Source organism: Adiantum capillus-veneris, chromosome 19, assembly GCF_014529385.1.
Source record: "Adiantum capillus-veneris isolate H3 chromosome 19, ASM1452938v2, whole genome shotgun sequence".
Taxonomy (NCBI): domain Eukaryota; kingdom Viridiplantae; phylum Streptophyta; class Polypodiopsida; order Polypodiales; family Pteridaceae; genus Adiantum; species Adiantum capillus-veneris.
This window is the reverse complement of record NC_140949.1, coordinates 13,098,623-13,120,202: the sequence shown is the minus strand read 5'-3', so window position 1 is coordinate 13,120,202 and position 21,580 is coordinate 13,098,623. Positions and strand designations below refer to the sequence as shown.

The following is a 21,580-nucleotide window of genomic DNA, read 5'->3' as shown; positions in this document are numbered from 1 at the left end:
TTTGCCCTTCAGTGCCACTCACAAGCCTCTCTCTGGCTGAAGCTGGTGGCGGCACTGGTCTCCATGTGACTAGAAGATGGGAATTCTTGCCAGTGTAGCTCCACTACACTAGTAGCCTCTTTGCTGTCCTTCCCCGAGTCACTATCACTCTTTCCTCATGATTCTTGCATTCGCCTTTGTCCTTTGGAGAACCTCTATCTTTGCCTTTGGATCTACAATCTTTAGACAAATGACCACGCTTTCCACAATTGTAACAATGGTTCTTTGCCTTCTTTCTAGAATCTGAAGCAGCAAGTGCTTCCACACCTTTCTCAGAAATTTGAATTTTGCCTTGAGTTATCAACACGGCTTCCTCCTCAATGAGAAAAGAGTTGAGATCATTAAATTCCAACTTTTCTTTCGTGATTTGTAGCCGAAGTGTCCTAGACAGTGTTTCATATGCATCAGGCACTTCGTGAGAACCATAGCAACTAACTGAGTACTGGTTAGTGCACTTTTCATAGCCGTTAGTTGATCATGAATAACATCAGCCTTCGTAAGAAATGATTGCATGGAATATCCTCGTGGAAACTAGATGACAAATAACTATCCAAGAAGCGTGACTGCTCGCATTGTGGAATCCCGATCAAACATTCCAATAAGCTCGAACCACATATTGTTGGTAGTCTTCAAAGTCTGAATGGTTGGAGAAATGTCCTTTGTAAGAGATTCCGCAATGGCCGACATTGCCTTCGCATTAGCAGCAGCCCAATCGACACATGATTGTAGGCACTTGTCAGCTTGAAGGTGGGTGTACCTGCTGTTAGGATCTCTTGTAGGACGGGGCTTCGAGTTGTCGACAATGTCTTATAAGCCTTTTTGAGAACCAGAGTTGCATAATCAAGTTCCAATGGGCGTAGTTATTGCCGTTCAATTTGTCGCTGGCGCTCGAGCAAGGGGGGGCCATGTTGAAGTTGCAAGATGTGGACTTTGAATCGTCTCGCACTCCAAAAGTTGCAAAATAATCCTCCAAGCCGTTCCTCAAAATCACGAGCCTCAAGAACTTTGGCTTGTAATTTCTTTATCTCCAAGTCTCCAAGGTGGCTGACTTTAACCCTCTCAGTAGACAAATGCCACCCAACACTCGTTGGCTCACAGAATGTCAAAACATTGGGCCACTGGGGGAGGTTTGTCGTTCCCAAGGAGGAGGGGGGTCGTCGTCGGTTAGCAGGCGTCTCAAAACACTGGGAAGGGAGAAGGTCTCTGGCACCACCAAGGGGTTTCAGAGGGGCCACTAGCATTTTAAAACGCTGGTCTCACGTCATCGCCAAGGGCTGTCGGTGGCAAGGAGGAAGAACGTAAGAAAATGCTAGCGGCTGAGGCTCCATGAGTGCGCATGGGGAAGGCTACGACAAAGGGAACGGCCGAGCGATGCTGAGTTGCAACGTTCTAAAACGCTTACGTTAGCGGGGTAGGGGGAGGTGTCGACGACGAGGGAAATGAGCCTCTCCATGGGCTCTTCTTCTCAGCTTGCTCTACTCCACGCCAAGGGCTCCGATACCATGTCAAAGTCGACAATGCGAAAGCGTAGAGAGAGAGAGAAATGAAATGAAATGAAATGATATATTAACGTCTACAAAAGGCCAAAATGACCTATGAGACCAACTGATTACAATGATGAGTCTAGTACCAAGTCTGGGTACAAACAAACAAAACTACAAACAAAGAACTGATAGGAGTGCTACCGACTCCTATGGGTGGCTGGTAGGCTGAGCAATGGTATCATGCCATAAGGGTACAAAGTGGGGATAAGTGTCACCATGATACAATATAGCAGTAGCATGAAGCCTATCCTAATCGACACTCTGGGTGTCGTGCTAGAATCTTGTGGATCCTCTGTCGCAATCTCCGTCGGTGCTGCGTGGCTCCCCTCCTCAGTCGCGGTGAGAGAGAGAGAGAGAGAGAGAGAGAGAGAGAGAGAGAGAGAGAGAGAGAGAGAGAGAGAGAGAGAGAGAGAGAGAGAGAGAGAGAGAGAGTCTCTTGAATCAACCTTGGCAATGAATAATTGAATGATGATACAATGGGGGCAAGGGGGTCACATATATACCCACCTCAATAAATTGCCCTACCCAGACCTAAAAGCCAAAATAAATAGTGGGATTGGTTTGGGTAGTACACTTGAAATGCCAAAACTCTAACAGAGGAGTGGGTCGGGCAGCTTGCCTTTGGGCATGTATAGGAGCAAGGAGCGTCACCTCATTAGTACTACAGTAGAGCTCATAGGGGGGGACACCTTCTCTTGGGTGCCCCTGTGGGGCTTGTAGCAAATGCAGGGCAGCCAGCGTTTTGTTGCAGATCAGCCAACGTTTTGGCTTGAGATCACAGCCCAACATTTTTTCTCAGCAGGACAACCCCAACGTTTTTTCATGGCTTGGAGACCATTTCTACAGTGCAGCGTTTCCTCAAGGTGGCCTCTCACAAGCCTTGTGATCATGCACTAGTAGGATTTCTCATTCGAGATCTAGATCCAGATCTAGATCTAGCCAAGAGGAGGTCCACCTGAGCTATGCTAGTATGTTGGAGATGGTACCCATGTGTCAGTGGTCTTGTGTGCAGGAGTAGTTGGCAGTGTCAGTAGCAGTGTCAGATAGATCCATTGTCCCACATCTAGAGTCCTTGGAGATCTTGTTTGATTAGCATAAGTCGTGACTCGATCACGAACCGTTCTTATACTATCCTTAGCTAATTCGAGCATTTCTTGCATGTCATATAGGAAATCACGAGCTTGGCGTTCCTTGACTTTTTCTAAGCCAATAGCAATTGGGGATTTGGGCTCAAATCCATACATTAGCATGAATGGGCTAAATACAGTAGCAGAATGCTTGCTACTATTATAGGCAAACTCTAAATGTGGAAGATACCTTTCCCAATCAGATTGCCTATGAGATACATAAGCTCTCAACATGTCTGATTCATCCTCTCAGTTTGTCCGTCGGACTCAAGATGGTCAGAAGACGACATACTCAACTTCGTTTGAAGATGAGCAAACATGTCTCACCAAAATCGGCCAGTGATCTTAGTATCTTGATCACTAACGATATCCTTCGGCAGACCATACAGCTTGTAAAGCTGATCGACAAATAAAACCACCAACTAATGGCTTTTAACTGTTAGTATCATTGCCCCGACTAGTATTTGGCAAACCAACGATGAAGTCCATGGAAATACTTTGCCACATGGCATCTGGGATTTCCAATGGATGTAGCAGGCCAACTTTCTTAAGGTGCTTTGCCTTATTGACCTGACACTGAGGGCATCTTTTCACATAGCTCTCTATGTAAGAGTGCATTCTTGGCCAATAGAAATATCGCTTGACCAAAGCCAAAGTTCTTTGGATGTCTGGGTGCCCAGCGCTAGGAACATCGTGGCATTCGCACAAAATCCTTTGTTGAACCTCGTCGATTTTAGACACGCAGATTTTTCCATTTTTGAACAATAGTCCACCTCTAATGGAATATTGTCGTTGTCTCGTCTCTCCGGCACGATTCACTTGGGTCTCCGTGATCACCCAAGCTTGTACGCGAGTCATGCCCCACTTCGACCTCGTTCCATATCTTGCCAAAATGGCTATCATAACGACATAGCCCTCGGAGAGAGAGATAAATCCGTCGAGATTTTTGCCATAGACAAGGCATTAATCTTAGGAATCCTGTTGAGTGCGTCGGCGACTCGATTGTTGGATCCTTTTCTATAACGGATCTCAAAGTCAAACTTTTGCATAAGCTCAACCCATCTAGCCTTCCGGCCTCTGAGATCACCCTGATCACAGACATAGCACAAGGAGTGATGATCTGTCCATGCCACAAACGTAGAGCCATACAAGTAGTGTCGCCACTTCCTCAAGGCGTGAACTATGGCGTACGTTGGATAACGCATCTCAACATCATAAAGTTTCTTACTTTCAAATGCAACAGGACGTCCATCTTGGTATAACGCCGCACCAATGGCATAATCACTAACATCCGTTTCGACCACAAACGGTTTGCTAGGATCCACATAGTGCAATATTGGCGCAGTAGTCACCAAGTGCTTTAGTGTCCAAAAGCTCTCGTCGAGACGCTCATTCCAGACAACAGGGGGATTACCTTTACGGTGAGGATCCAAAGTCTTCGGCCCTTTCACCCCTCCTTTTAAAAGTTGGGTAAGCGGAGCAACAACTTTAGAGTAATCCTTGATGAATTTGCGAAAGAATCTCGTATATGCGCTAAGTGCTCAGACAATCTTCGGCTGTAGATCAAGATATCATCGAGAAATACAACAACGAAGTTGCCTAGAAACGGTCTTAGCAGATCATTCATCATGTGCCGAAATGTAGCTGGAGCATTGGTCAAACCAAAAGGCAAGACCAAAAACTCGTAGTGACCATAACGCGTATGGAAACCTGTCTTAGGAATATCTTCCAGTTTGATCCGTATCTGATGATAGCCTGATCGCATGTCTATCTTCGTAAAATACAACGCTCCATGGATCCGATCTATCAGATCGTCCAGGCGTGGGAGCGAATACTTATTCTTGACAATGAGCTTATTCAACCCCTTGTAATCCACGCAAAAGCGCATAGTGTTATCCTTCTTTAGAGAAAGTAACACTGGCGCTCCCCACGGGGATTTACTTGGTCGAACAAAACCCCTGTTGAGATAATCTTTCAGCTGCCGCTGAATCTCGTCCTCCTCTGTCTTACTAAAGCGATAGGGTTGCTTTGAGAAGGGCTGACTACTAGCCACCAACTCAATGCCATGATCTACTCCTCTCGAAGGTGGCAAGCTAGGATGTAGATCTTGAGGAAAAACATCCTTGAAATTAGTCATGATTTCTCGGATAAGGTTTGATTCGTCGGGATCCCCAAGTTCAATAGAAGAACATGAAACGTTTTCACGAAATTCAGTGACATAAGTACTAAGCACTAATGAATCAAACCAAGCAGATGGTACACATTGATAAAAGTCAATATCTGAAGACTTTGCAGCTATATACATTTCCAAAGCAGTAACAACTAGTATTGCAAAACCTTTATTTATAGAATTCTGATTACAAAGCGACACAGATACATGAGGCATGTCCTGCTTAACAAAAACAAGAGAGTGATGTACATAGTCAATATACAATGAGTCTTGTTTATCATAAAACCATGGAATTCCTAAAGTAACATCTGCTCTGTCGAAGCGCATGATGTGGAAATCCAGGTTCTCTTTGTAATCAGCGAGCTCGAGCGACAAATCTGAAACCATATGATTCCATACATCTCCTCGCCACGAGCCATCTTCACGCGATACTCATGGTCACTGTTCCGCGTCCGCAGGCTTAGTTTCTGCACCAATTTTGCATCCACAAAATTATGTGAGCTTCCATTATCAAGGAGTACGGTCATGTCGTGACCATTGATCTTCTCGGGGAAACGGAGAAGATCGTGCTTATCAAACACTTTGGTGCTAAAAGTACAATTAGTGCATGAACTGTGCGCTAGACGATGGATTTCAACTTGAATGACATCAGAGTTACCTGAGATCTCGTGAATCTGAACCGAAGGACGACCTTGCGGTTTCCTTATCTTCTTCTTGGCGCAACCTTGATTTAGTGACCCGTCTGGCCACATCCGAAGCAAGCCCCCTTCTTCACCGCATCAACAACTGAAGCATTTTTGGCGTTCTTCTTCTCCTGAGAAGATCTCGGCGGTGATTTGGATTTACGCTGGTTCGGGGTCGCTTCCTCAAAGCACCCTCACCGGATTGATTGTCTGCAGTTCTTTTCTTCTCATAATTCGCTCCATTATCAAATGGAACGTCCTGGCCTTTGCCACTGCATCCTCGACATCAGTCGGGGCTTTGTCCTTGATTAAGGCCCAACGGTAATCCTCATGTAATCCTAGCAGGTACATGTGCACAACGTGCGTAGAATCCACCTTGGAAAAGGTGAGCGCTTCTTTGAAAGCTGTCGTATACTTATCAAAAGATAGAGCTTTCATCAAAAGACTCTGCAATTTGGCGTAAGCTTTCAAAGGATCCATTTTGGCGAAATCCCTCTTGAATTTCACACAAAAATCAGCCCACGTCGTAGGCTTCTCTGTCATGTCGCGCCACCAGGTAAGCGCCTTACTGCGCAGATAGTGAGGAATCGTGTGAATCCTTCGTTCATCATGCTCCCCATGGAGATCAAAATATGTGGTCCACTGATTCAACCAATTATTTACGGCTAGTTCCGTACATTCCTTCTCCTCCCCTGAGAAATTTGTGGTTTTGTACGGAATCGTGGCAGTTGGACCACCCTGTGAACGTCCAAAAGCAGCAATCTGCGTCCGCAATTGTTGGAGATGGGTTCGCCCTCGGACATTTGCGTAGTCGTCGACTGAGTTGTATTTTTGAGAGCGGTAAGTCGGGAAGTAAGCCCTTGCACGACCCCTTTGAGAGAGGCCAAGCGAATGTTCGTTTGAACTTTCGCGTTTTTCAGAGCGGTAACACGCTGGTCGAAGCTCTAGAAAGTACTTGTAATCCATGTGTAGAGAGCATGGGTGAACGGAATTTGAACATTACCTGGCGCGTCATCACGCTGCATATCCGAGTTGGAGGAATCCATTGCAAAATCCGTGAAAAACTGAAGGTTTTACGCAAAACTAGGGCCTTTTTTGCACTTTTCGGTCGCGAAAAATTGAACTTCGAGGAGCTCTACGCGTCGGCGTGAGCGTCTGAAGGCGAGCAGGTGGTGGCGGGAGTGCGAGCGGGTGAGAGAGAGGAGCGGTGGGAGAGAAGCAGAGGGCTGAAAACTGAGTTCTTCTGGCAAAAACTCACTCTCTCTAAGAGTTTTTTAATAGTGTGCAGGTTTCATACTTATCTTAAAAAATTTTAAGATGTCCACACATAAAAGGCGTGGCCAGTTAAAAAAATCAAAATGGTCACTTGAGAAAGGGGGCAATGTTAAAAAATCAATGCAAAGAAAAGGGCTGTCGACAGTGTGAAAATAAAATCAGCACTCAACGCTGTTGCCGTGACGCGTGGAGGGAGGGAGGAAAGGGTTGAACGTGTGCTCGTCCGTGGCCTTCACACGAGAGGTAGTCTACCTCAAATGCCAACGCAGCAATCACCTCCACGCTGGCAACACTGTGCAACTGTTCCCTTTCTTTTTCCTACTGCTGGATTAGCCAAGGCCAACGCTCCCTCCTCTGTAGACTCACAACATCAGGCTACTCTCTCTCTCTCTCTCTCTCTCTCTCTCTCTCTTTGTGCTTCGCACATACGTAGAGGAGATTACAGAGAAAGGTTACAATGTGCCGAGTTTACTCTAAAATCAGCAATTTAATAAGAAATTTATCGATTTTTCAGCTAAACCAATAAAAAAACTCCAATTCTCAGCACTTCCACCTGCTAATATGCTGATTTCTATCAAAAATCAGCAGCCGAGGATTAATTTTCACCTGTAAACATGCTCATGAGAAGAAAACAATCAATTAAACGGTTATTTCATCAAAACTTGCATGAAATTGTGATTATCCGACTCTAACCAGCCTGTAGGTGTGCACACAGTCCTTTGTGTAGCCAAGCTGGCTCTGATACCATGAAACAAACACATGTAGTGGATCTCTCGGCTACACGGACCGCCTACAGACACGCGTCTGACGAACCACCCGACCATAGCCACCATCCGGCAGCTCCCCTGTGCTGGGGAGAGCGTCCGAGGATGTAGGCATGCACCTGTAAGACTGAGCGTCCCGTACCACCCGGCCTCACCTCCTTGAGGTGACCTCGCGCACTCCTAGCCTCGCGGGCTAACCACTGGCACTCTTGCCAATGGGGGTCGATAATTGCAAATGAGGCCTTGGCCTCTCTTTTATAATAATGCCAAGCCACATTGGCCGGGTTCACACTACGTCTGCCCGGACACTAGACGCCCATCTCGACGGCGTCTGGGCTAGATTCGCTCTCTATGAGGGGGACATAACAGGCGGGGACATCTAGTTCCTACTCTCGCAGTGAGCAATGTTTGGATGCTTCTCCCATGTTTCCCTTTGGAGAGCTCCAACCTCACAACATGATACCAATACTCAAAGTGTAAAGGAACCGGCTCGGGGAACAAGCTCGTGAAGAATGCTACTGCTGATCTGTAACATGCCAGAAAGCTGGCAAAAACTATAAGGGAAGAACCTGCTATACTTGCCAGCCGTGGCCAAATTTGCACTTAAAGGACTGCCCCCCGTATTGGGTATCAATTGCACAGCTCAATCGTGGGTATATTCGCTTCAATAGAAGTACAAAGGACAGTTTTGATGAAGATTTTAAGGAAGGAAGTTACAATAGTGGGAGTATATGTGCTGCTCCGAGTCTGTATGCAGTTTTGCATATTGTATTGGATTGTACCTACAGGTTTGATTTTGGCAGATGCAGAGGAGTGGTGGACATTTGGTTTAATCTTAGGGAGTTTGCTTGAGTAGCTAGGTTTTGATGGCTTCTTTGGTAAACATGATCCTCAAGTAACAACCTTTTAGGTCTTCCTATTCTTAGCAATCTGAGTTCATTGATGGTGTGTTTCTATGAGATTCACGTTTTGCTATTCAGTTACAGAGGCAGGAACTTCACTCCACGTTGTCTCAATTTTCTCTCTGGTGGTACTCATTCTCTTTTTCGAGGATTGAGCAGGAGGGGCCTTCCTATCTTGGGGGGAGTTCTCAGCTTTAGCTTTGGAGCTTTCAGTGACAGTGTTTGCTTTGTTTCGACGTGGGGTTGAGTTTGTTGTTACCTCAGAGTGTACTTTTGAGGATACTTCTCTTTTCGAGGGGGCTTCCAGGTTATTATCTTAAGTTGACTATCGATGCTCCATTCAACGGAGTACTATGCACGGTGTCTTCTAATCCTTGGTTTCCTTGCCCATTTCTTCAGCCTTTGGATGGTGTGCTTTATTCCACAATGCAGTTAGTATCTTGACGGATGCCCTTCTTTAGCCATTTCGGTGGTTGCCTCGTCTTTTGGATTTGTGGTGTGATGGTTGCTCTTTCCAATGTATCCAAGTAGTGGTTTCTATGTTGTCTTGTAGATTGGTCCTTGGAGACTATACCATTCAGCACACTCCCACTTTCCTTATCCTTTGACTGACATGATGTTTCATATAGGTGGATAGTGGTCCTTTTCGAACTAGGAACTAGTTACAGTTAGTCAGCATTCTTTGCAGCTGGGGAGATGTTCTTCTTGGTTCGCTTGGATTTGGTTCCAGGTTTCATAGGTATATTTCCTTTCAGGTTCGCCTACCTCTGGTGATCCAATTACATAGGAAGAGACTGTTGGAGAGTTATGACAACTATCCATGGTTCGGGTGTTCTCCCTTCAGAGGGGGATGTGGAGCTTGTTTGGGATTCAGTTTGCGCAGATTGCTTATTTTCAGTTCTCGTGGCTCCATGTGCAGCGGACATGATTGATAGTCTATTTGGTGGCTTTCTACACACCTTGCTCTTCTCTTACAGAGCTTGGGTGCAAGGGCTCTAGATCTTGTTGTATTAGCTGTGCAGTCTAAATATTGTTGTGTGTTCCTCTTTGTTGGATGTTAGTTCTCGATTCACCTTGAGAGTGGGGTGATATTCTCTCGGGATGTGTTCCAGACAAAGTTGCAATTTCACTCTTAGTTTCGTTGAAGTTCTTTTAGATACAGTTTGAAATTCGTCTTTGTATATGGTGGTTGGTGCAGTTTCACTCTCAGTTTCAATGAAGTTCCTTTAGATAAGAGTTTGCAATTCATCATTGTGATAGTGCGAGTGTGCGGAAGCGAGAGAGAGAGAGAGAGAGAACGCCAGGGATGGGAAAGGGGGCGATCAAGCCCCCACTGATTACCAGAGCAAGAGACCAGCACAATGTGTGTCAAGACGGAGAATTGAGTTACCCCCCCGCCCCCATATATAGGTGCCCAAGGGGGAGGTCAAGCAGTGCATGGCAAAGCCCCCATGACCCAGCATAAAAAGGAAATATGAGGACGCCCGGACAAGGTGGACGGCCGGCCGGATAGTGCAATGGGTGGCCAGCCCGGAGACATACTAGCCGTACTTGTATGCTCTAGAACTATGTGAAGCAACAAAGTAGTGTAAATCTAACACAGGGGCCCTCTCAGCACCTGATGCTGAACAAACCGCGTGAAGCCGAAGATGTGAGGCAAATGATGAAGATGTCTGCTGCGATGTCCATTGAAGGACAAGATTCCGTGAGTGTAGCAACAGTCTGGGGATCACTGTTGCTAAATTGGCTTTATTTGACATAAAATTAATTCTAAATGAATTATTGGATTTATAAGCGAGAGGGTTTTCCCGCTTGGAACACCAGGAAAAATAATTCTAAATGAATTATTGGAATTCTAAGTGAGAGGGTTTTTTCTCACTGGAGACATCCGAGTACAGAGTATTCCTAGTGCGTCATTGAAAGTAATGATGGGAGCACTGAGAACGGGAATATCTGTAAGGCCACCAGGAACAGGTACTTCTGATGCGTCACATCGGATGGGTGACAGGGAGCATTGGAAAGAAGTATCTGACCATCCGGGAACGGACATCTCTGATGCTTCATAGGATGGGTGATAGAGCATCGTGAAGGGAATTGTACCGTAAGTTCGGTAGGAAAGGACTAGGTGATGGGTATTCCTGATGCGTCACAAGGTGGGTGACGGGTGCATCGAAAAGGGGATATCCATAGTCGAGAGGAATCCGAATTGGAAAGAGGAATACACGTAAAGACGCAAGCACAAGAATAAAGATGGGTTCTGAGAAGCTTTTCTTAAAAAGCGAAAAATTTGAACGAGTTTTCCGGGAAGAGCAAACGCTTTCCCGTGAGGAATCTATGTTTGCATTGCATTTGTGCATGTGGTTGCATCCAGGGACGCCTGGAAAGTGTTGTGAAGAGCATTGTTTTAAACTTATAAGGTTTTATTGAGTTTTTGGGCAGGTTCAAACCAATTTTAAAATATGGCGGCCACCCACTTAATAAGTGGGCAGCCACTTAGAAAATAAAGCAATAAAACCAGCCAGCGAATTCTCTCTCCCTATTTCGAGTAGAGCAACGCAAAAAAAAAAAAAAAAAAAAAAAAAAACCCGGCTGCGATCTCTACGCAAGCAGCTATTCGTGCCGTGGCCAAGGAGCTATAAAAGCACCACATGTCCTCACTGAAAGGCAGTTCCCAACGTCAGCAAGAGAAGACTCTGCCGCCAGATAATGCAAGAGATTGCGAGACTACGAAGCACGGAAGTCGCTTTTCCCGCGCAAGGGCGACAGGTATCTGTTGTGGATTCGCCATACGAATTGTTATCGTGTGTTTGCGTGTGTGTTTGCAGGTACTTCATCGCGAAGGAGAAGCGAGAAGGCTTCGGCCTACGCTTGGGAATTTCGGGAACGGAATTCGGAAATTGTTTGCGGAGTTTCGACTTTAAGTACAGACGGAAGAAGGATTGAGAGCTCGTCTCTCGGATTTTCCTTACGGGAAGGAACGACCATCGAGTCAGAGAATTAGAACGGAGGGGTTTTCTCCGGTTCTTGTGCTTGTAAAAAGATTCTCCCTAATAAAGGATTCTCTTTAAGGGGGGGGACCAGCCCATCTTTTGGTCCCCAGTACTGTGTCGATCTTCTCACTCTCTCTCTCTCTCTCTCTCTATTTATTTCTCTCTATATCCTTTGGCTTCAGTATTAAGTGATAAATTCTATTTATCCGACTAAACTTTATATTGTTATGCGCTCCCGTTTGTGACAATCACGATCGCCAAAAAATCTCCATGGTAAAGTGCCGTCACGAGCAGTGCAACAAACTGCTGTACTCCGCCAATACAGGGTGAAGATACTGTGTGAAGGTCGTGAACTGAGCGTGAAAACAACTCCTTGTCGTAAAAGAAGTGCCAATAGACCTGCGAGTGTCTTGCCCTATGGGATCTGTGGTGTCTGTAGTCAAACCGTCTGAAGAACATGGAGAAGCTCAAGAACCGTCATGAGAATGACCGGAAAGCTTGTCAATGCATGAACCTGCAACGGTCAACCTAGTGTGGCCAGGCAGCTAAGCCGTGTTAAACCCCAGGAAGGCAAGATGCAGCTATCTGCGTCATAAACATCCTTCGAAACAAGGAAGCCAGACTAAACAGTCTGCACTGTAGAAGCTACTGTAAGTTGCATCAGTCATCGAGAGACCGCACGGACCACCGCCGGATGGTGTCCTGTCAGTAGGTAGGGTAATCCAAGATGAGGAGAAAGCCAGACTGAATAGTCTGCACTGTGAAGGGCCTCTGAGAAGAGGTGTGGTCGGATCAAGCTCTCTGCACCGTAATCATCCTGTATGAAGAAGGGATGCCATACGAAGAAGTCTGCGCTGTGAAGAACCTCTGAGAAGAGGAAAGGTAAGACCAATCTGTCTGTGCCATCTTGCCTGCATCTCCTACCTTCAATCCTGTGGTGTCAACCAAAATAGAATCCGCGCCAACAACGCCACCAAACCGCAACTTGGTGTGGCTCTCAATATGAACGAGCTGGGAATGGCCTACTGCCTAGGTCGGGGGTAAGTCTGCTGTAAGGTTACCGAGGGTGAGTGTAAGCAACTCTGAAGGTAGCAATCCAAATGATCAAGAGTGTAGAAGAGCAACTGCATTACCTTCCAAGCCAAGCTCCGGGTGACTCCGGGTGTAGTCGCGGGATGCCTGATCTTCCACATCTCGCGGGTAAACTCTCCGAGAGAGTCCAAAGCATTGAAGTCCCACTCTATTCTGTAGATCCAAGCAATGAACCTGTCCAAGAAGAGATCCAAGATCCTCTTCCTAAGTCCATGTAGAGGCTCCTGTGTAAGCAAGTGATCTGATGTGTCCAGGTCAAGTGCTAAGTGTCTGTCCACCCAAGATGGCGGTGTCTTCTTTGGGAATGTCGGAATTCCATATGGCATGAGCATGGCCATATCTCGTGTGAACTCCTTTGATGTGCATAGGTGTGTCCATATCAAACCACAAGTCCCCACCCCCTTTGGAGTGCGCAACCGCCGAATGATGGCTGGAATGAATGGATCTCCCAAGGATTGTACGCTGGTAGATGATCTCCTCCTTGGTGGGGAGGCTCGCGGAAAGCAGATGCCCTTCTGGGCACGCCATGATCCGCACTCAAGGGATGGAACTGCAGGGCACGTGCCTGTGGTAAAGTTCCTCGGTGAGGTTGTACTTGGGTGCTTTGCATAGGCGGATGGGGGGGTGATGCTCTCCTTCCTATGCTTTTATTTTGAATCCGATCCCTTCCGAGGGAAATGATGTAATTCTCCCCAAGCGAAGCCAAATGAGCTACAAGAGCGCCCAAGTGCCTTGCCCCCTCCGAGGGGGGGGGGGGGTAACCTCACCTGAAAGGGGTTTGGAGGTGCAAACACCACCATCCTCAGCGGACGCCACCTGTGAGCCGACACATTTCCTAGGGGAAAACCGTCGGGTTACAAGGGCAGTTTAATGAGGTGAGCGATAAGTTACTTGGAGGAGGCAACTCCAAAGGGAAGACCGAAGCAAGTCCCGCAGTACCTGGGCCTCTGAACAGAGGTACTTGGTCACTGTCATGCCCATCACTAGTCAGTGAAATGGGTCTCTCAAGGGCATGGCTCTAAGAGTGTAGATAATTCTGGCCTCACGTAGTACAGAGGAAACTAGTGACAAAAGCGTCTGCCCTAGGAGCCTGGGTGCATAGTCCTGGTCGTTCTTCTTGTGCACTTTTTTTGGTGTATGAGGGGAGCGGCTCAGAGTGCCCAATCCGACTCCTAAAACAAAACAAAACAAAAACAGTAGATGATCAAGCCGATGTCTAAGATACCGTGTACTGCAGCAGTCACTGAGAGACGGCACGGACTATCACTGGATGGTGTCCTGGCTGGAGGTAACTTCATCCTCTGTGAAAAACTCAAGCCAAGAGGCTGCTGTCCACCAAAAAACGCAACTGCGAGGTGATGAAAACGCTGCTGTCCAGCGATTTTCAGCGTGCTCGTACGCTCCCTGCGGGGTTCGGAGCGGTGCAGAGGGTGTGGGGAGGATGGGGAATCAAGGTCGCAGCCCCAGGTGGGCTGAAAACAGAGAAAAAACAGCAGTGGTATATGGATGAAAACTGTAGCAGATGAAGAGGTCACGCCGGCAAGGCACCGGATGTCAAGCGCGGTAGGAAGGCAAGATCTGTAGAGGGCCAAAGCTAGCGCTGCCCCCCTCTGCTGAAAAAGCTGCTGTTTGCCAAGAACGCAGATCTGGCTGAAAACACAGGTTGTAGGGAGGGGTTTTCCGGCGACAAAAATGCCCAAAAGGGCCAGCGCTGGCTGCCAAAAAGTGATCGCCAGGTGTGGGAGCAACAATGCAAGTGGGGGTGGGGTCCTCCGCAACAGGAAAAACGCCATATTCCATCACGCGCCTGGTTTTTACAAAACGCTGGCAGATCTGCAGAAACGCTGGCTGATCTGATCATCTTCTTGGGAGGGAGGACCTCATGCGGAAAGATGCGCCTTGGACATGAAGAGCCTGTGCTTTGATACCATGTGAGAGAGAGAGAGAGAGAGAGAGAGAGAGAGAGAGAGAGTACTGCAGGATACTTTTCTACTGCAGAGTTTGTAGCAAATATTCTCGTCCATGAAACCCTCTCTTTACAGTTGCAGAATGCTTACTCGAGCTTCCTGGTCCGTCTTCCTTTCCAGGAGCTGAGAGGGGTATTAGAGTTCACACATCTCTCTGGATTCGTCCAGTCGGTCCTAGGAGAGGTGTTAGGGAGTGAGGGCTGTTTTATGGTTGTGACCGACCAATGTGAGGTTTTCTCATGTCTGGTTGTGTCTAGCCATGTTTAGCCTTAGGTTTTGGCTTGGTTCCATGGTCTTCTATTGTCCTACATGCTGAGAGTATTTTTCCCTAGCCTTGGCACATTGTTCCCCTAAGCCCTCTGGGCCTCCGGTGCTCCTTTCCATAATCTCCTTATTTTTTCCCCCATTCACCTCATTAGCAGTAGAGCTCAGAGGGGGGACACCCTCCCTTGGGTGCCCCTGTGGGGCTTGTAGCAGATGCAGGCAAGCCAATGTTTTGCTTCAGGAAACAGAGAAAATCCTTCTACCTGAATAGATATTATCTGGCCTTGGATGCCAAATGGATGGAGAAGGACGAGATGGCAGAGTGTCCTCAATTATTAGAGCTTTACCTTGAGGCTTGTGGACTGGCTCCTACATTGCCACCAAGTGTTCAGGATGATTCAACGGTTGAGTCTGGTGCAAGACCTCTTGCATAGAAGAAAGCTACTCCACTCTCATTACAACTCAACACAAATGATTGATAGTAGTTTTTACTGATTGGTTGTTATCCTTTCAGGGGTGATCTCTTGTCACAAATCAACTCAAATGATTGATAGTGGTTTTTAGTGTTTTTACTGATTGATTGTTATCCTTTCAGGGGTGATGAGATGACGATACTTTGCCATCACTATGTATTTTGATAAAAGTCAAAACAAGAACGATTTACTCTCTCATTTTGACTGTTGTCTTGTTATTTGATTGAGTATGATTGGATGGAATGATTGCAACTTTCTATCTTGATGATGTACTAACTAAGTCATTAGAGACCTGCGTGGAGTCCGAGTTAGAATTGGATGCGATGATTAGTATGGATAAATCTAATGCATAAAAATTTCCATCTAATCATCCGTTAGAGATCGATGAGATCTAGATGTGATGGCTAATATTGCTACACCAAGATATCAAAAGGTCCGATGAGGATGAGATGGTGTCACGTTCGCATGACACTTGCGCCACGTGGACAAGCTTCTGCTACAGTCTAGCGTTAGTCTTAGCTTAGGACCTAGCATGTCACCCTTGTGAGCCCTAGCAGGACGTGCATGTTCAGGCAGGTCATAGTTGCATACCCTCCCTTGCACAGTACAGTCAATCGACATTCAAACATGGGAACAATCCACTTTAGGCACTTAAGTCACTTAATTATTAAGTGACATTTTTCATCATTTTAGTAAGGTTGTGGGGCTGCTTTGGTGGCTTCTCGACCAGCCTTAAGTCATCTATATATGCAGCCCTAGAGGGGCGCTTGAAGAGCAGAGGAGGAAGCAGAAGGGAGAGGAGCAGTAGAAGGTGCCTCTCAAGTATCAGCAGGACCAGCATTTCCAGGTTTTCAGTCCTTGCATAAGCGTTTTCAGCTGCTAAAACGCCAGCATCCCATCAGCGTTTTTGACCAGCGATCAACCCTCATCATCGCCGTCAATGTTAGGTGCAGCGGAAGAGTTTAAGGATTTAGCTCGAATCTAGTAGTCCACACAAACACAAGGGACACTTTACTTCACTTGAAAGAAGTGAGCTGAACTGAAACAAAGAGACAGAAACGAGAGAGAGAGAGAAAAGAGACGACACTGAATGTCGGGTCCCAAATTCTCAAGGGCCCCCTTGCTCTGTTTGCCAGAGCAAATACTTTCTTATTTCTTGCACAGTGGTGAACAATGATGCTAATGGGTACGGTACTGAGGGGTATTGAAGGGTTCTATGTCGATTACGACGATGTCGACGATAGTAGCTGAGTTTTTGTGTCGACGACGAGGTACTACCGGGTTCTATGTCGACGAGGAGATGTCAATGACAGGGTACTGATGGGTTCTATGTCGACGACGAGGTACTGCTGGGTTCTATGTTGATGATGATGATGTCGACGACAAGGTACTGCTCGGTTTTATGTCGACGAGATGATGATGTCGACGACGACAATGTTGACGACGACGACTATGCTATGGTTGAATGCTGGTAACTGTTAGCGATGTCGATGGCTAGGGTTTGCAACCATGACGAGGCTAAGGGTGTGTCACAAACTGGTGACATGGCATGGCCCTAGACATGTGGCAGCAGAGCATACACACACATACCCCGGCTGGCAGCACCGAAAAATGTGGGGACAGGTTGACGTGGCAGTCCCGAAAATTCCGCTGACAAACAGTACGGCAGTCCTGCTTTTTGCACTGCAGTGCTGATGTGGCAAAGCTATACAGAATTCCGCTTTTTGCGTTGCTGTACGGAAATACCAGATTTACGCTGGCTGATTTTTGAAGCTTTTGGGTTGGCTGCTTTGGGCAGGGCCCTCACAACTTAGAGCATCTGGACGCAGAGTCTGAGAGTGAGCGCCTGCCTACTCTCTTGTACTTTGAACACATATTAATATAAAAAGAAATACCGAAAGGGGCGCCAGTCTTTAGGGCTAATATCTCAAGACCCGGAACTCTGCCGGGCCGTGTTGAATCAATTGTGAATTGTGAACTGTTTTGAAGTGAATCTCTGTTGCGTCGCGGTAGAATCTTGACTTGGAGTGTCCAAGTTTGTTACAGTGGTATCAGAGCACCGAAAGATTCTTCTTCTACGGAGGATCCGATCCTTTTTACAACGCACACAGCTTTTAGGAAAGAATCTTCGTGTCCTGACCCCGGACTTATTAGCCACTCGCACCCTTTCATACATCACGCATCGGGCGCGCGCTCGTCTTCATCGCTTTGTCTTACAAGATATAAATTCATTAAAAATCCTAGATTACACATGGGTTTTGGTGAAGAATCTGACAGAGATGACACCTCTCAGTGGGAAGGCAAAGAAAAGTTGAAGATCCGGCGCGGGAACTGAAGAAAAAAAATGAAGATTTGGGCAAATTTTTTTTCGGACAAGTTTGCTAGAAAAGGAGCATAAACGTCAACTGCAGATTGACGTATGTGTGAACAGATCGATTAAGTACTCCAAGGACCCGAGATTAGCGAAACACCTGAAGAATTACCCGATTGATAAGATTTCCTCGAGATGGCGTGTGGCCATTGCTTCTCCTCTCAGGTAGGGAGGAAAGCCGAAAAGAAAGACGAGTGCAGAAAAGCGGAACCTGTATTCGCAAAAAGACATGGACAAGCACTCTTGAAAAGAAGCACTTCTACAGATCCAACCAATATGACTTCCTCGAAGACAAGAGCAGGACAACAAAAGAATTTAAAGAAGGTGGACAGTAGATTAAATTTGAATCCTTTGCTGGGTTCCGAGATGCTCGAACATGGTGGTCCACTCTTCTGCTGAGAAAGGAAGCTCTGATTAAATGGTTGAACTTCAAAAGGCTTTTTATTTCTTCTTGGCTGACTCGGGAGTATGAACAAGATATACAAACTGCTTGGAATCATCTTCGGATGACCAAGGGAGATTCTTTGGAATCTTATTGGGAATGATTTTGGAACTCTTTTTTACCAGCCTCTTCATTTACGAAGGTCTTGTTTAAGGAACAGATTGAGCGGTTTTTACTGCGCACTTCCTACAGAGATTTGAGACTACTGCTTGGAACAAAATTTGAATTCTATTCAAGAATTGATGGGTCATGTGAAACGGGGTTTTGCGATACATTCCAGAAATTTGATTTACCCCACTGATGAGATCTTGACTCAGAGAACCCAACAGACTTCTAAAAATGGAAGTAGAAAGAGAAAGAGTTCTCAGAACAAAGAAAAGAAAGATACATGTCCTTGGCAGACTCTTAGAGAAAGGTTTATCTATCTCAAAGAGGAGAAGTGTTTTGGATGCGGAGAACTTGGCAAATCTCCGCAAAGTGCCCCCAAAAGGCACAGCAAGAACAGACTGAAGACAGGCCAGAGATTTCTAGAGCAGCAGAGGAATGTGGCAGAAAAGGAAAATGAAAACAGAACTGGTACCACATTGCGTGGGGCCCGAACCAAATCAGATGGACAAAAGTATAAACTTTGCCGCACCTAGGGCAAAGTGAAAGAACAGGAAGTCCTCATTTTCTATGATGGAGGAGCCAAGGCCAACTTCTTTTCACTTGAATTGGCGGCATTACGCTCGACAGGCTGAGGCCACAGGCGGCGGTCGTTCTAGCGGCACCTGGACGGGATGATGCCATTACACCGATCATTGGCAAACTTTGTTTGCAATGTCAGGGATGTTTAGGGCACGAGGACTTCTACGTAATGCCCTTTGGAGGTTGTGACGTCCTCCTCGAAATCCCTTGGTACCAAAAGAGCAATGTTGTGGTTGACTATCGGGCTGGCCCTAACTGAACCATCCTTTGGAAACTTAGAACGCTACATCTTATCCAAAATACAGCCTTCACAAACATGTTTGATAGGTGCTTCAAGAAGTGGCAAAGAAGCAACCATATCAGATTTTTGCAAACACAACAAACTGACAAAATTCAAATGTCCAAAACGTGCATGCCAAAGTTTTGCATCTGAAATAGCCTTAGAATACACAATTACAGTTGCAAAATTTTACCCACACTTGTTATACAAAGTGAGCTTATACAGCCCACGGCATAAAATGCCAGATGCAACAATTTCATCACCAAAAGTGAGATCATGTACTGTACATCTGTCATCCACAAACATGACTAGAAGTCCAAGTCTAGCAAGTGCAGATACAAGCAAAAGATTCTTCTTGATCCCATGTACATACAATGCATCAACAAGTGTGAAAGGACTGCCATTTACAATAGTAAGCGACTTTGACAAATGGAGGGCACAGAGATTGTACTTGATGAAATTCAGCTTCTTTCCTTGATTTTTTGGAGAGAATTGAATAATGATTGAAGGTTGAATATGTTTTGACCTTGATAAAGACCGCCAAGATTTTCTCCACTCATGCCAATTGCTTTTCAGAGGGCCTGCCAGGCGAGTTGCCACGAGCTCGTTTTGAGTATTATACCATTGATTTGATACCTGGAAGCACACCACCGAACCGGCCACCTTATCGTGTGAGGCAAGCCCAGAATGAAGAAATTATGGAAAAGGGTCTTGTCCAACCGAGTACTTCACCTTACTGCTCTCCGGTGTTAGTTTTGAAGAAAGACATATCTTGGAGAATGTGCATTGATTATAGAGCTTTCAACGAAATCACCATCAAGAACAGATTTCCGATTCCCAGGATCGATGATATTTTGGGATCCTCTTGTTTCAGCAGGATCGATTTGAAGAGCGGATATCATCATATCCGAATCGTGCTGGGAGATGTATACAAGGCAGCTTTTCGGACGACCTTCGGTTTATTTGAGTTTTTGGTGATGCCTTTTGGGCTTACAAATGCTGCAGCGACTTTTAACCGAATAGTGGACAAGATTTTCAGAGAGTCAGATCTTTGGTGGCCACTTTCTTTGATGACATAATAGTCTTCTCCAAGGATGAGGCAGAACATAGAGAACATCTGCTACAGGTCTTTCAGGCATTACGAGATCACAAGTTGGTGATTAATGCAAAGAAAAGTGAATTCTGCCTACCTGAGATATGCTTTTTGGGACACATCGTCTCAGCACCAGGAGTGCAGATGGACTCGGCCAAGATAGAGACTATTCGTAATTGGCCTGATTTGAAGAATGTCCATGAAGTTAGAAGCTTCTTGGGCTTATGTTCTTACTAACGGTGGTTCATTAGAAAGTTTGCAGAGGTTGCTTCCCCTTTGCATATCTTGACACAGAAAGGAGTCCCTTTCTTGTGGGGATCCACAGAGGTGATTGCCTTTCAAACATTGAAACAGACATTGACTATAAGACCAATTTTGACTCTGCCAGATTTGCAGAAGTCATTCGAAGTATATTGTGATGCTTGTGGTCGTAGTCTGGGTGCGGTCTTAATGCAAGAAGGCCATGTCATTGCCTACGAGAGCCGATTGTTCTCAAGGCCGGAGTTGACAACACAGATATATGAGAAAGAGCTTTTGGCGGTTATCCATGCTCTTACTCAGTGGCGACATTACCTACTCGGAGCCGATTTTCGGTCTTCATAGATCACTAGAGTTTACGCTACTTCCAGCTATCGAAAAAAGCCAATGCGGTGGGCGAACATCTTGTCACAGTTCCACTTCCAGATTGTCCATGTGCAGGGATAGAAGAACTTGGTGGCAGATGCTTTGTCTTGGAAGCCATTGGTTCTGGCTATTTTCGCGATAAATCATAGGAGCTTCGAGGATATGGTCGATCAGTATGCCATAGATACAGATTTTGTAGATATTTTTACTCGTATACGGAATGGGGAGGTAGTAGCGGGATATTCCATTCGAGATGGCTACTTGATGAAGAAAACAATGTTGTGTTATACAGCCATTGAGGGAAAAGGTTTTAATCGAATGCCACTGTCCACCATTTATGGGTCATCGCGGCATTGCTACCACCTTGAAAGGTGTGGAGAGATACTTCTTTTGGCCGAGACTCAAGGACGTGGACGATTTTGTACGCAGTTGCTTGGTATGCCAGAAGGTCATGCTTGACAGGCATAAAGCACAGGGATTGTTACAGCCTTTACCCAGACCCACCTGCCCCTGGGAAAGTATTGCAAAAAATTTATTATTGATCTCCCGAGAACACAGTGTGGGTCTATGAAGTCCCGAGTGGATCTAGATGCGATTGATAAATGCGTTGTCGATTAATCATGGTCTGAGATTGGAATGATTGTTGAATGTGATTTGTGATGTGATGTCCTGTGATGTGACTATTGATTGATACATGTGCTAGATGTGTTTTCCTAGTGCGTCGGTACTAATAGTCAGTGTTTGCTAAGAGAGTTTATGGCCTTTGTCTGTTTTGCAATCGTAATTGAGGGTG

The 21,580-nt window shown here is 46.0% G+C and overlaps 1 protein-coding gene across 3 annotated transcripts in view; it reads left to right on the top strand.

Annotated features, from left to right (window-relative positions):
- Nucleotides 1-21,580, top strand: part of LOC147433587 (membrane-anchored ubiquitin-fold protein 3-like) — a 38,912-nt gene that overhangs the window by 5,985 nt on the left and 11,347 nt on the right. The gene's annotated exons all lie outside the window — the stretch shown is intronic.